General features: G+C 36.1%; 1 pseudogene; it reads left to right on the forward strand.

The window, feature by feature from the left end:
- The first annotated feature begins 10389 nt into the window (after positions 1–10389).
- Positions 10390–11674, forward strand: LOC104773516 (inactive serine/threonine-protein kinase BKN1-like; annotated as a pseudogene).
- The last annotated feature ends 1234 nt before the right edge of the window (positions 11675–12908 follow it).

Below are 12908 nucleotides of genomic sequence, written 5' to 3' on the forward strand. Positions count from 1 at the left end.
TCCTAAAGCTACACAATAATGATGAAAATGGCTAGCAAAAGATGCAAAAGATGTGAATAAACTAAGGGAAAACATGGTAAAATATATGAACATCAGGAAGCCCTAAATGGCTAGAAGACAAAATAGCCAGGCGGCTCGGTCAACTCGACCAGGTGCTCGGTCGAGTACATGGTCGAGTGGTCTCCTCTTCTGCTTCTTCCAATCGATCGAGTCCCTCCTAGCACACGGTCGAGTGTCTGGTCGAGTTTGGTGGTCGAGTGGACTTGTGGACTTGGTTCCCTCTGCTATATCTCCTTGATTATCTTCACTTGGTAGCTCAAATCCTTCTCAGCATCCTTCCATACTCCTTAGGATCCAAAATCACCTGTTTATGCAAGAAACTATGCAAATGCAATGCAAAGCTACTCTAATGCATAAACTGTCCTAAAACTACTCAATAATGGCCAAACTAGATAGTTAAACATGCAAAAGATGTGAATATACTAAAGTGAAACATGGTAAAATATATGAACATCAACACCTCCAAACTTAGTCTTTGCTTGCCCTCAAGCAAATAAACAAGACATAGGAAGGAGAACTGAAATAGGTCTTTTTTGTGGGTGTGGTGATGAATGATGTATGGAATGATGACTTATGAATGAATGGATGGCAGGGTGTTTCAATTCCCCTTATGCAATTGTAGTATAAGAGGTGTCAATCCAATCTGAGTGTTTGTGATCAATCAAGATGTGCATATGAGTCTAAGTCAAGCCAGATGTGAAGGTTGTTTGTCACTAACAATCCTATGATGAAATGTAAAATGCAGAAAGTAAAACTACAAGAACTAGGAGCTAAATGCAAATGGAACAGAATGATTATGACAATTATGAAGCTAAAACAAAAATAGAAACTATGATAATGCAAGTATTGAACTAATGCAAGGTAAGTAATGAACAGGATACTAAATGAATGAAACAGGACAAACACAAATCATAAACACAAGTTCTGGGTTGGAACTCGAGCAAGCACTCGATCGAGTGCTGATCGAGTGCAGGGTCGAGCTGGACAAATACGCAAAACAGAGCAACACAAAAAAAAAAGAGCAATACCAAAACGCATCAAACAACGATCAAACAACATGATTTAAGCTAAGAAATCAATAAACAAGGAAGGTCTTGAGGAGGGATTCATGGGCTGGACTATGATTGAGGTCATCTAACTTGGTCATAAAATCTCAAACAACTTGAGCTAATCTCTAGACATATATTTCTAAGACATGTTTAATCCACTCTCATAGCAAGAAACAATTAAACTCATGCATCTCTAGTCTTGTTCTCACAAAGTAAAGAATCTACACAAGCAGGCATTAAGCAATATGTCAAAAATCAAACAAGACTTCTAATCTCTTAGCAAGCCTAATGATAGTCTCCAGATCTAGCCTTATCTATGTTCCTTAGACATTGGTGTGATGCTACGAGGCTTGAAATCAGATCCTACCCTCTCATATATAGGATCAGCATTAAGAACATCTAGCCTAGAAGAGATCTACAACAATCAAGCTTGACCAAATCAAACAAACCTCAAACACAACCCAACCTAACCCATCCTCAAGATCCTAAGCAACTACTCACAAGAACACATGATGAACAACAAAGTCATAAACCCAGAAAATACTGAAACTTGCATCATTAGGAAGATAAATCAAAGATCTACAATATTGAAGAAAGAACCAAACTCAAATTCTCAATATTAAGAAAGTTATGAAACCAACAATATTGAAGAATTTAGTCTTTTTCTCCTTTTAAAAGAAGTACAAGATCTAAGAAAATAAAAGTGCAAAATGAATTATTCTAAAAAAGGTAAAAACTAGGTTTTTGACTCTCTAAAAAACTCGACTCCCTTGGTGGCTGCAGGTACAAGCCCTTATATAGAAAAAGTAGTGGAAGCCCTAAAAACGCTAAAAGACAAAATAGCCAGGCGGCTCGACCAACTCGACCTGGTGCTCGGTCGAGTGACCGGTCGAGGTGGCTCCTCTTGTGCTCCTCCCACTCGGTCGAGTCCCTCTCAGCACACGGTCGAGTGTCTGGTCGAGTGGGCAGTCGATTTGGACTCCGGACCTTGGTTCTTCAGCCTTAGCTCTCTTGCTTTCTCCTCATGATTGCTTCACTTCTCCTCAGCATTGCTTCCATGCTCCTTAAGCTCCAAAATCACCTGTTTATGCATGAAAAGATGCAAATGCAATGCAACTAAACTCTAATGCAAGAACAATCCTAAAGCTATGCAATAATGGTCAAAATAGATAGCAAAAGATGCAAAAGATGTGAATATATTAAGGGAAAACAGGGTAAAATATATGAACATCAACACCCCCAAACTTAGTCTTTGCTTGCCCTCAAGCAAATGAACAAGACATAAGAAGGTAGGTGAGGTTTGAAAGTGGGATCTCAGCTCCTAAAGCTTGCAAATAGACCATCTAGAATCAATGTCCAAGTTACTAGTACTATGATGCAAGTTTAATGAGCTTTACTTAAAGATTTTAGACAAGTATATCACAACCTTTACTGATTTGAGCCTGAGATGTCCACATGCATTCAAATCAACCATTTCCTTTAACATTCATTAATCAAGAACATGAATCAATTATATGCAATGCTTAAACTCATTTGGCTTGGTAGTAAAAGGTTTAGAGACAATGATGGTCTCTCTTTAGAGTGGGGCTTATCAATATCAAGGTTCTCTCATAAAAATGGATTGAGCTTTAGAAGAATGCTAAAGGTAAGAACACTTAGACACATACAAGAACAAAACATTGTCTACCCAAAGGCACCCAAAGTGTTTATCCTATCAATCTAAACCCAATTGATCCTAGTGCTACCCTTTAACTTCTTCTCTTCTCTTTCACCCTTTTCTCTTTTGATTTTAAAGTCTTAGGAGAAGTTTCTTATATGATCTTTCTAGTGGAATGGGAGATTCTTACTTATTTTCTATGGTTTTCTTTACTTCTTATTCTTAAAACATCAAAGCATTTTGCTAGACTTTTCTTTTCTTTGAACAGAACCATCTTTAACAATTTCATACTTCCCATTCTTTCACTAGAGCTTATATTTACTTAAACATATTCCTCTCGTAAAGACTCTACCCTTTACTTTCTCTTTTCCCTCTTTTCTTCTCTGTTTTTAAACATACCAAGTCCCAACCAAGAATTTAAACCTCCTAGTCCTATCTAGTTTGAAAAATGCAAACTAGAACTACACAAGGTTTCATTCTTGTCAGTTCAAATCTAACACTTTCTACCAAGCTCAATCCTAAAATAGGCCTCACACACACAAGATATAACATGGCTTGAAAGAAGGGTTGGTTAAGGGTAGGGGAAACTGATTCAATAATGAATTCAGCTAATTGGATCAACAAGAGTGGTAAAAAAATTGGGAAAGATGATCCAAATATGAATAATTATCCATGAGTTTAAAGCAATGCACAAACTGATATTTAAAAGTCAATATTAGGTTCTTATAAATAGGAAATGATTTCCTATCACAACATGCTTTAGTTTAGACAGAATGCAATATAGGAATTCTAGACTTGGTTCAATCTTATGTTTCTAGCTACTCAACTAGTATCAAAGTACTATTAACTTGGGCATTGATCCTAGTTTAGTGAATTCAAGCAAGTTAACAAGGCTAAACTCATCATTGACCCCTAATGCAATATGAAACAGTCCTAACAAGATCCTAATATGCAATGCAAACTACATGAACACTCTGTTTTTTCAAAGACTTTTGTGAAAAAATTTCATTTTTTTTTGGTCTTTTCTATGCCTTAGATGAAATGCAAATACTAACATGATTGTGCTAAAAATTTGAAATAAGAAAATAGAAAACAATGTCAAATGCTATCTCAAACCCTCCCCCAAACTTAAATTACACAGTTCTTTGTGTAAGAAAAATTTGTAAGAGGATTCAAGATTGAAAAGAAAACTAAACATGAGAGGAAATGGTATTTACACTGAAATGGTGATGTTGGTACCTTATTGGTTGTGGAAGAAGGTGTCTACATACTCATTTATGCTGTCAAAGGTGTAGCTGGAGCTTGGATTTAGATTTGGAGGTGGAGGAGGCAACTCGACTGTAGCCATCAACTGGTACTTGGTCGAGTGCTCAGTCGAGTGGGGTGGTCGATTTGGCATGCGAGCTTTCTTTTCCTCTTCTAATCAGACTCCCTTGCCTTGTTAACTATAAAAACACAAAAAACAATAGATTAAAAATACCAAAAGCTCTAAACTATATAAACAGAGATACCTTAGGGACGTTCTCCCTAGTGAGCTTGTTTAAAGTCACTAAGCTTGACTTCTTTTAGGTTCTCAAGATGTAGGAGCATCCTTGAGAAACATTGTGCATTTCCCATGTTTCTCCTTTTCTCCCCAATATTTCTTAATTCTCTGACCATTAACTATAAACTCACTACCATCCTTATTGGGAAGTTTTACAGCTCCAAATGGTAGCACCTCCTTTATTTCAAAAGGACATCCCCACCTACTTTTCAATTTTCCAGGAAACAGCTTGAGCCTTGAGTTGAAAAGCAGAGCTTGGTCTCCAGCTTTTAGGTCTTTAATGATAATCTTCTTGTCATGGAAAGCTTTTGTTCTTTCCTTGTAGATTTTGGAGCTCTCATAAGCTTCCAACTTTATCTCCTCTAGCTCATGCAAATCAAGGTTTCTCTTAGCTTGTGTTGTCTCTAGATCCAGGTTCAAAAATTTGATTGCCCATAAAGCCTTGTACTCAACCTCAACTGGAAGATGGCAAGACTTTCCATAGACAAGTTGGAATGGGGTCCTTCCTATTGGTGTTTTAAAAGCTGTTCTATAAGCCCAAAGTGTTTCATCAAGTTTGTTAGACCAGTCTTTTCTTGTTGCTCCCACTATTTTTGATAAAATGGCTTTGATTTGCTTGTTTGATACTTCAGCTTGCCCACTTGTTTGAGGGTGATAAGCTGTTGACACCTTGTGTTTAACTCCATATTTCCTAAGCATTCCTTCAAATATTTTGTTGATGAAGTGTGTCCCTCCATCACTGATCACAACTCTTGGAATTCCATATCTTGGGAAGATTATGGTTTTGAAAAGTATGAGAACCACCTTGTGATCATTAGTAGGACTTGCAATAGCCTCTACCCATTTGGAGACATAGTCCACTGCTACTAATATGTAGACATTCCCATTTGAAGGTGGATTAAAAGGTCCCATGAAATCAATTCCCCATACATCAAATATCTCAACCTCCATAACTGGGTTTTGGGGCATCTCATTCCTTCTTGTTATATTCCCCATTCTTTGGCAAACATCACACTTTGTAATGAACTTGTGAGTGTCCTTGAATAATGTAGGCCACCACAAACCAACTTGTAGGACTTTGTGGGCAGTCTTGAAAGTTGCAAAATGGCCTCCATAAGCAGAACCATGACAATGTCCCAACACTCCTTCAATTTCATTCTCTGCTATGCACCTCCTAAACAGTCCATCAGTTCCCTTTTTGTACAAGTAGGGTTCATCCCAATAGTAACCATTGATGTCCTTGAGCAGTTTCTTCTTCTTGTAAGGGTCCATGTCTGCTGGGATTTCTTCACAGACTTTGTAGTTGACTATATCAGCATACCATGGCAAATCTTCATTGTCTAGTGTCATCCATTCCTCCATTTGGATCTGCTCGACCGTGTGTCCAAACATACTTGATCGAGTGTCTACTCGAGTGTTCGGTCGAGTGACCTCGAGTTGCATCAGTTTCTCTTCCGACATTGAGTCATCAATTGGTAGTTCTTCCTCTATCCTCATCCTGGATAGATGATCAGCAACTCCATTCTCTATACCCTTCTTATCAACTATTTCCATGTCAAACTCTTGGAGGAGTAGGATCCACCTTAACAACCTTGGTTTGGTGTCTTTTTTTGAGTAGATGTGCCTCAAAGCAGCATGATCATTGTACACAATAACCTTTGAACCCATTAGGTAGCTTCTAAAGTTTTCAAAGGCAAATACCACTGCATGAAGCTCCTTCTCTGTTGTTGAATATCTTTCTTGAGTTTCATCCAAGGTCCTACTTGCATAGTGAATAACATGCAGTTTCTTGTCTTTTTCCCATATTGAGCCCATGCTACTTGCTCGATCTTCACTCAGATTCTCCATCCTCCTCCACCTCTTCCACTACTCCTCACCATTTCAAATCCGCCACCATACCTACCGACGATGTCTCTAAAATATCCTTTCTTGCCGCGGATCTGTTCCGTTTTGTCAATGAAACCTACCTCTCCTCTCATCCACCGCTTCGTCTTCTCCTCCTCTCGCTAGTGTATAATATTCAGAGGTCTCGAGATCTTCAATTTCGGAAAGCTATGTAAATTGTCTTGCAATAACCTTTCCATCTAACTTTATTTTTGAATGTTGTGTTAGATTTAGGAATCAGTTTTTCATGAGATGATTGAGTGAAATATGACATAATTTTTGAGTAAATTAGTTATTCTAATATACTGGATCTTCTTATTTGTTGGATTGTTATTGCTTACAATCTTTTTAGGCATTATCATTATGATTTTTCTTTTTTTTGCAAAAATGCTTTTGTGAAGCCAATAAATTCCTAAGAAACTATCCTTCAAAACAGAAACTCAATTAATGATGGTGTCTTTGAATTGTTTCTGGAGATCTACAATTGGTTCATTTATGGAACAATGGCTAGTCTCTTGTCAACTGTATTTGTAATTACCCATCTTGTTTCGTCAATACTCTTACTTTATTCGTTCATCCATCACGTCAGCTATTGCGTCTGAAGCAAATCTGAGAATCTACCAAACCCTCCCCCTACACCTGTATATTGTTTCCACGGTAAACATCTCTTTCTCTGATTTCGTTTTTGTTGTTTTTGTTGATAGAGCTCTTTTTCTATTGCAAAGTTTGAGTAATTGCTACATCTTTGCTTCTCAATTTGTTAATTCATCTAGTGAATTTGTTATGTTGATCTCTTAGCTTACGTAGCTTGGAGTTGGACTTTGTAGTTGTGGAATCATGTCTTGTGTTAAAGAGAATTTAGACTTTGTGTTCTTGTTCCAAATGTTTTTTGTAACTTTGTGTATGCTTTTTGTCTGGTTTTATTTATATATCTAGTGGTTTTATCTATCAAAAACTGTGTGCCTGCAAATAAAGCTCGACTGATTGTATTGTTTCTCTTTGATATTACTTTCTTTCAAAATAGAGAAGCTAACTAATATAAAGGAAATATAGGGGAACTTAACTCGTTAGTCTTCTCATTTTTTTTCTTTCGGGCAAACATCTCTACTCTCTCTTAAGATATTGATTTAGTACATTCTTTCTTCAGTATAAACGGACATCAAGTTATAGAAATCATGTTCAGAAAGCTCAGCTTGTAAAGATGTGGTGCTGCCTTAAACTACTGACATTGTTTTCCCCCATTAACCTTTTGTTCATCTAAACTTTCTGGTTCATGATTTAAATTAGGAGGTGTATTTTCATCTCTAGTACTGCTATAAGTGTTGCTTTGTTCAACTGTGACTTAGCTTGACCATTGGAAATTTAAAGATTCAGACATTAAAGTGGAGTCTCTCAAATGTTATAAGCGTACCTAGAGCAAAATGCAAGCTTTTGGCTTGTAAAGAATAGGCCGATGTTTATGTTTGATTACACTTGAAGCTGAATTCTAACATTGTTACCAAATGAAAAAAGAGTAGATAAATTAATTGGTGATATATATGTTTTAACATATAAATGAATGCGTATTTTATGATCTCAAAAATAAAACTAACGTTATATTGGTGTTGCCTTTGAGGACAAAAGCAGAGGACCTTCTATTTTCTCCAATGTTGTTATGGAAAATTGAAGTAACCTCAGATTTGGTTTGTGAACCTAAATAGACTAAAAGCAGAGTAAGTTAATTATGAAAAAGTGTTTGAATAAGCTCATGAACACAACATCGAGGAATAGCTCAATACCTGAAGATGTAATACTTACTCTTTTCATATGGTGTTTATTTTGCAGAAGATAAGTGCTCGATTTTTGCTGGTGTTAGGTAGCTTCCATCATCCCTAGCAAGAAAGTTGGTAATTTTGAAGTAAGAGAACAAATCCATTAGACTGATTATTATGACTAAGAGGAGTGGAACTTGGAAGTATTGAATGTGTTTCCTCTTTGCTGTAGTTGTAGCCAATTGAAAATCTATTAGATAAGAGTCTTGATTTTTAAGTAATATTATGTTTCTTGGTGTTGGTGTTATGAGCTACGGTGATGAGCAGTATTTATAGAGCTAAGAGGAGACGATAGGGTTTAAAGTGAGATTAGAGATAATCTTGTTGACCAAGCTAAATTATAGATATGATGGAGGTAGTTTCGGGTAGTTTCTATATTGCATGTGTGATTTTGAAAATATATGGAATTAGATTTTAGAAACTAATATTGCGATTTGAATTATTTAGATATGGCGTCAAGATAGTTTGCTTTATTTTAAGAAGGTTAATTATGAATTTGATGAATATGTTATTAGATATGGTTATTTGAGGTTTGAGATGTTATATGGAGGTAATTTCGGGATTATATGATTAATGGAATAACTGATTTTGTGCAGTTTTAATGTCCAACAGATAGATTTGGTATGTACTTATTATGATGTCGTCTGGATTTGCTTATAGGTTTGGTAAGAAAACACTGTTTGGATACTCATGTAATATATCCAAGATCCGAACTGGGTAATCCCCATACACATAGATCCGCGAGTTTTGTTATGATATGATTACCTCTTTGCTCTCGATATAGTTTTTTCTTTGTTCTTTCTTTTTTTGGGCGTTGGGGCATTGTATGGCATACTTGTTTTATTGTTTTTTTATCCCAAAGTTTGCTTCCCAATTATTAGTATAGATTCATAACAGCCTCCCTTGGATGACCATTATAAAAATGTAGTCCCAAATGCGCATATGAGATGCTGCCTCATTAAAAACCTTCCCAGGAAAACCAAGTGGAAAAACCATTGTTAAAGGAAAAGAGTGCAGCGCGCTTTTATTCTCCCTCTTGAGTACATCACTTGAAATCTTCGAGATGACCAAGCCAATATGATGATGTAGCTTGTTGGAAATAGTGGTTGGAAACGCCTTGGTAAATGGTTCGCCAAATCTTCACTTGAACGAATCTGTAATATACGTGTATCGCCATTCTTCTATTGGTCATGGGTCTCGCAAGTGACTCATCTTTATCATTATTTTTGTTTCTCATAATCTCATCAATGAATTTCAAAGACTTTGAAGATGATAGTCTTTCACCATTGGAATCATAATATTCTTCTTTAGGTGTTTATCTTTCGCGTGTTCTTTTGTTGTCTCGTTAAAAACCTTTCGTGGAAAAACCGAATGGGATAAAAACCATGATAAGGGAAAAAGAGTAAAACCACGCTTATGATCATATGTATCAATTTTCTGAACTGTTATAAATAGCGCTTTCAGGTACAAACTCATATGATCATCATATATTCTCCTGGGTCATTGAACTTCAAGTCATTTGAACCCCTTTCATATAGAAAATCTTCTTTTATTACATATAATCTTCCAAACAATCATCTTATACATTGGAGTTATTATACTCTCCTTGTAAAACTTTCTCTTTCAACTCTTCTTCTTAGTATGGTACCACAAGACCATTTTTCTATGTAATATGATGTAAGCATCTTGAGATAACATCTCTTCCATCAGATATCAAATCTGTAACCACGAGAAATTTCATGAAATATTTGATCTTATACAATCTGATTTCTCCATCTTTCATGAGTAATATTTCATCAATAACTTCTCCATATATTCCTTGGTATGTGAAATCTTTACTCGAGATTAGATAACATTTTCATCATCAACATATTTGGACTTGTTCTTGTACCTTTATTTTAACAAGAACCGCTTGTAAGTGCTGAAGAGACAAGAGACACATATAATTTTTCTTTTAACGAGGTTCAACAAATGCCTACATCCTCAAACTTTCTTGAAAATATTTCTTGAACACAATTCTAGTCAGTGTTCAATCTCGGATTTACATAACTTTAAGATCTTCTCTTACCTTGTTCCCGCTCTATTTTCAACCTATTATGAGATCTCTAAGATCAACAACAATGATCAACACTCTCATAGAGATAAACTCTCACCATTTGCTCCTCAAAGGTGTCAAAAGTCTACAAAACTTTTTTCCACGAACTGTAAAATATTGCTTCTAGCAATATGATCACTTTAAGGGAAACTTCTGACAGTTTGAAAACTTCTCAATAGACTGAATCAAGTCTTACTCTTATTGTCAAACTCATAATGGATCTAGAATAGTTGCTTCCACCTCATGTTCTTATCTATGTATATGTAAAAGTGGAGGCGTAAAACGAGAATATGAGAGTCTTCAGCTTCTCGGAATGGATGAAAGCAATGGAGAAATTCAGACAAGACATGGTCGAAATTGCGAGAATCACTGTCTTTGAGCATTCTACAAGGACTACATTGATGACACCACATTGTCACCATCAAGAACTAAAACAGGTACCCCTGTTTCTGTCATTGAATGTCTTCATAGTAGTTCAGAGGCTCTACAAGAGTGGATGGTAAGCAAAGTCTGTTCTCTTTTCATTCAACTATATATATATATATATATATATATATTTAATTGTCTTTATGTGTTGTGTACTAATTGATGGGCAAAAAAAAACTATGAGCTACAGGAAGAAGTGAAGTCTGTAGAAAAATATCCTCATCTAAACTTCGTCAAAATTTTGGGTTACTGTTGTGAAGATAACAAAAAAAGTTCACTCTTGGTTTTAGAATACTTGCACAAAGGACGTTTAGATCATCACATCTTCGGAAGTTAAGATCGATCTCTTCTAATTAATGTGTCCCTTCTATAAATCGGTATAAGATAATTTTGCTATACATTCAGTTTCAGTGTTACTCTCTCAACAGAGGAAGAGGCATTGCCATGGGAAATACGGGTTAAGATTGCCATTGGAACAGCTCAAGGTCTTGCTTTTCTCCACTCGATCAAGAACAGCCTGCTACATTTATAATTTAGACCGCATAATAATATGCTTGACGAGGTAATGACTTTATTTCCATTCTTCTTCTCTGTTTGTTTTGTGATCTTAGCAACTAATATCCAGGTTTGGATTTCATCAGCAATACAATGCAAAATTGTTTTATCTTGACTAAAAAAATCAACGTTTGACATATGAGAGATTTGTGGTTGTGGGTAGAGTTGAATACATACCTCATGAATGGTTCATGTCAGGTACACCAAAATCTTTAAGTTTTGTTTTACAAATCCTGATTAATCTTTCATTGTTTAATGTTAAGACAACTGTGTAATATGTATGTAGGTTATGTGGGAATGGAGACTGATGTTTACATATTTGGCGTGATCTTGCTTGAGCTTTTAGCTGGTTCAGTAGACAGACTAACAAATTTGAAGAATCATAGCGCAGGTGCTCGGACTGGATCTTTCTTGTCTGAAAATTATAAGATTGGCGAAATAATCGATACCCGGCTTGGAATCGATTATCCTATGAAAGCGGCAAAACTGATGGGCATACTCATCCAAAGTTGCACCAAGCGGGACAAGAAGAAACGACCATTGATGCAACAAGTTTTGGATGTGCTGAATATTATTGCAGCGACTAAGTACTAATGTGAGATGTCCTTATATTGGACACAAGGACATTGATAATGCTAGGTGTTCATATGTAATAACAGAAAGAATCAGTCTAGACTGAAATTGAAAGTTGGGTGTAAACACTGAAGACATTTAAAATGAAGAAGCATGCATTAAACGGTTAAACCTTTATTGTATTGCAGATTTTTTGAAATCGAGAGTCTGCCCAAAACAAAACTCAAATATAATTTGTCACTGTAAACTATGATAAAGAGAAAAACAAAACTGGAGCCTATGAGATTCTGTAAAAAGTTTACTCTTAGATGTTTTGCTGGGATATAATTTAAGCTATTGTTGACGTTAAGATCACCAACATTGCAACGAGGGTGTGCTTGAACCCAAGAGCTCCAACATCTTATCTCCTTACACTTTCTTAGATTTCTAATGCAGTCACCCACCTGTTTATCATCAGCTTTTGGGCAGAGTTTTGCTGCTGCAAAAGGCCAACTCTGAAACCAGTGCAATGAGATCGCTTCCCATTTCTGTAACAAACCAGGAAATACAAAAATGAAAAAGTTTTGTAGTTAATTCAGTTAAAAAGCTAGGCTATAAAAGAAACAATAATATCATGGGAGTTTACTGGAGTTGGGAAGCCTGGTGTCCACTGCATTGCTTGCTTTGGTATTGGAGCAAGCACACGCACTGTTTGAAGACCTTCCGACCGCCTAACCCAAACCAGAAATCAAACATGAGAATATGTCAAAACGTGCATAATCCACAATAATGAAGTAATTTTTATCACAAATGGTTTTGCTTCTAATGTTAATACCATATGATATGATTATTAGGATTTGATATGATTATTATAATTATGGTATTATTTCTTTTTAATTAGATTTAAGGTTTTATATAATTTACTTTTAATAGAGAGATAGAGAGATAGGTCGGTGTAAGGTTCTATATAAGAACCCTCTTATGCTAATGAGAATTTAAAGCCTCCAACAATTAACCTAATTCTCTAGAAAGATACTTGGGTTAAAGGGAAGGTTTAGCTTTAATCTCTTGTTCTAGTTTCAATCACAGCTCCAATCACAAGATCCAAGTCGGCTCATATCATCTTGGTGGTATCAGAGCATGTCGGTTCAATGGGAGAAGGGGCGATGACTACATCACAGTTTGAGCAAGTTATGAAGACACTTGGAGACCTGAACAGATCGTTCGAACGTATGCAAGCTGACCTGGGTGAACTCTGCCAGACTTCAAACTCACA

This window comes from Camelina sativa, chromosome 16, assembly GCF_030686135.1.
Source record: "Camelina sativa cultivar CO46 ecotype springtype chromosome 16, ASM3068613v1".
Lineage (NCBI taxonomy): Eukaryota > Viridiplantae > Streptophyta > Magnoliopsida > Brassicales > Brassicaceae > Camelina > Camelina sativa.